Genomic DNA, 2,824 nt, shown 5'->3' with positions numbered 1-2,824 from the left:
TCAGTCCATTGCCATCAAGGGGGAAACATGGCAGTGTCCAGGCAGGCATGGTACAGGAGGAGCTGAGAGTTCGAAGGCAAGCAGGAGAAAACCAGCTTTCAGGTAGCTAGGATTGTCTTAAAGCCCATGTCCACAGTAACACACCTACTCCAACAAGGCCACACCTACTCCAACAAGGCCACACCTCTTAATAGTGACACTCCCTGGGTCAAGCATATTCTATCCACCACAATATGTGACAGCATAATTCTCCTTTCAGTATCTTAAAGATGTTCCATTGTCTTCTGGTTTCCACTGTCCCCAGGGATGTGCAAGATCAAGGAGCATTGTGAAAGGTTCACTAGAGTCTCCACAAACTCCGTCCAGACTTCCCCCTGCCCCCCCCCCCCTCGCTGTATGAACACTAAAATTATAGGCCTGTATCACCATGCCTATCTGGAAAGTTTACTTTTAAATATTAAAAAAAAATGTGTGTGTGCATTGCAGGTGTGTCTGCTGTGTCACATGCACATCAGTAGGTGGCAGAGAGGAGAGAGGCCATGTCTACACTCAGTGTTCTGACCTGTGAGCTTCTGAATGATTAGTAGCCTCACACTCCCTGAAAAAAGCAAGCCTGAGACCACCACCAGTTCCATGCTGCCCAGGCTTTGATAGCTCCCAGGACTGGGAGCAAGCCAAAGACTAGAAGAATCCTGCCTGGGACCCACCCGAGATGACCACCAGACTGACATCATGGGACCTGGATAGGGAGCTGGCCTGGGATAATCACCAGTCAGGCACACACATGAGGCTGGGGGCAGATCATCCCTAAGATGACCCCTGCCCAATGCCATAATACAAGAGCAAAGTGTAACGCTCTTGAGATCACTCCTGAGAGAACCCCAGACACTCAGAGACCCTGGTTTCCTCTAAGAGGAGCAAGTAAGTGGTAGAGAAATGGAGTAGAGTGAGAAACAAAGGATGTACACACAACGAAGACAGGCAGAACTGAGACTTGAAGGTAGTCAGGAAGGGCCTGATGTGAGTAGCTGGTGATACCACCTGGGACCACGGTGGGTCCTGGCCTGTGCCGCCACTGGTGGGCCATGACCCTGAAACAGCAGGGGTCTGTTACCACCAAAGGCCAGGAGGACATTCCTTGTCTGGTCTGCTGCCTTTGGACATGTTGATGTCCGAAGGCTGTGCAGAAATGACCTCCACTCTCACCTGGGCATTGTGGGAGAAGTGGCCCTGGGGGCATGTGAGCAGGAGAGCTGGCCCAGTCACTCAACAGCTGTAGCATTTGGGAAAGTAGGTCCTGTACCTTGCCTGGGCAGCACAGTAGAGTTGACTGTGGTGGTGGTGGTGGTGGGGTGGGGATAAGTAAGCTGGTCCTGAGGGCATGATCACAGGAGAGCTGTTCCCTACACTTATCTGCATTGTGGTGACATGGGCAAGGGAGAGATGTAACCCCATTCACCTGAGAGAGTGGGCCCAGCACCTTCCCTGGGCAGAAGAGTAGACTGGTAGCAGGGATCTACCCCATGGATGAACTGCTGGGGTGCATGAAGGGGCCTGTTCTATAGATCCCACACTACAGGCTCTCCTTGACACAGGGCACCAACGAGGTATCCAAGGGGAGTCCCAGTAAGGATCCAGTATTGATAGTGTAGCAGAAGCCAGAATCCTCATACCAGACCAAGGAGCATTGCAATGGACATCTGTAAGCAAAGAAGTGTGGACAAAGGGGTGTACTGTGGGACACACTGTGACACACTGCAGCTTCCACAATGGGATTCTTTTCCCTATTGGAGGAGAGGTTGCAAGGGCAGGAGGCAGGTATGAGGGGAATGCAAAACCAGCCTCTGAACCACTGAGCCGTCCCACTGGCCCATTTTCCCAGTTTTTATCGATGAAGCCAAGGCCCAGATGGACGGATATTACATAGCTAGTAAGTGCCAGAGAAAGTTTTTTTTGTGAACATGAATTCTAAAATAGAAGAGAAGTCATGGCCTAATTGAAGAGGAATACTAAAGAACTTTCAGCTGGGTATGGCTTGTAATCTTAGAAGTTGGAAGGGTGGGGCAGGAGGGCTGCCGGCCTTAGTTGTAAAGGTGATCATGTCACAAAAACAAAACCAAACAAGCAAAGAGCAATCTCTGCCTACCCACCAGTCACATCTCAGAACCTGAGAGTTCTGAGACAGAACTCTCAGACAGAAAGATAACTTGAAATCCACTTACTCATTAGACTTTTGTATGGCTCCGCCTTTCTTCTAGCCCAGCATTTAAACTTTAATGTATATAACATTGCTCTATCAAATTATATACATAAATTTCATTACCATTTTAAGGAGTCATCCAAGTATTTTTATGTTACTGGATTTCTACATTACCACATTTAAGGCCAAGGTACTATGGGCTAGCGCTGCTATTTTCCCTGTTACAATGTTTCCCTGAGTTTCCACTAACAATTGACAGTCACTTTGTGGAAATAACATTGAACAAACTCTCTCTGGGGGAAATATTGCCACCAGGCTTATAGTCCTTTCTTACAGCTTTAAAGGAGAGTGACTAATGTACCTGAAGAGCTGAACTTCTTGTTTGGAGTAAGGAAAAGAACTTCTCAGAAGACAAAGTTAAATACAGAAGTTTGTCTAACACAGCAGCTCTCAAGCTTCAGAGTGCACAAGGAGCACCGAACACTTGTTTTAAGTGTATATGTTTGAGTAGATGTTCTGATTACAGTAATAAAAAACACTTATACCAGGCTAGGCCCTTCCAAGATAACAGTTACATAGCCTAGAGAACACATAGTTACACAAACACATACACACAAAGGAGCA

The 2,824-nt window shown here is 47.6% G+C and overlaps 1 non-coding gene across 1 annotated transcript; it reads left to right on the top strand.

Moving 5' to 3' along the window:
* The first annotated feature begins 468 nt into the window (after positions 1-468).
* On the top strand, positions 469-596 carry LOC114634320. The gene has a single exon (XR_003713314.1). It is a non-coding gene; the product is annotated as a small nucleolar RNA SNORA17 (small nucleolar RNA).
* The last annotated feature ends 2,228 nt before the right edge of the window (positions 597-2,824 follow it).

This window comes from Grammomys surdaster, unplaced genomic scaffold (assembly GCF_004785775.1).
Source record: "Grammomys surdaster isolate TR1022 unplaced genomic scaffold, NIH_TR_1.0 98, whole genome shotgun sequence".
Taxonomy (NCBI): domain Eukaryota; kingdom Metazoa; phylum Chordata; class Mammalia; order Rodentia; family Muridae; genus Grammomys; species Grammomys surdaster.
Note: the sequence above shows the minus strand (reverse complement) of the source record. Positions and strands in the feature narration are given on the sequence as shown.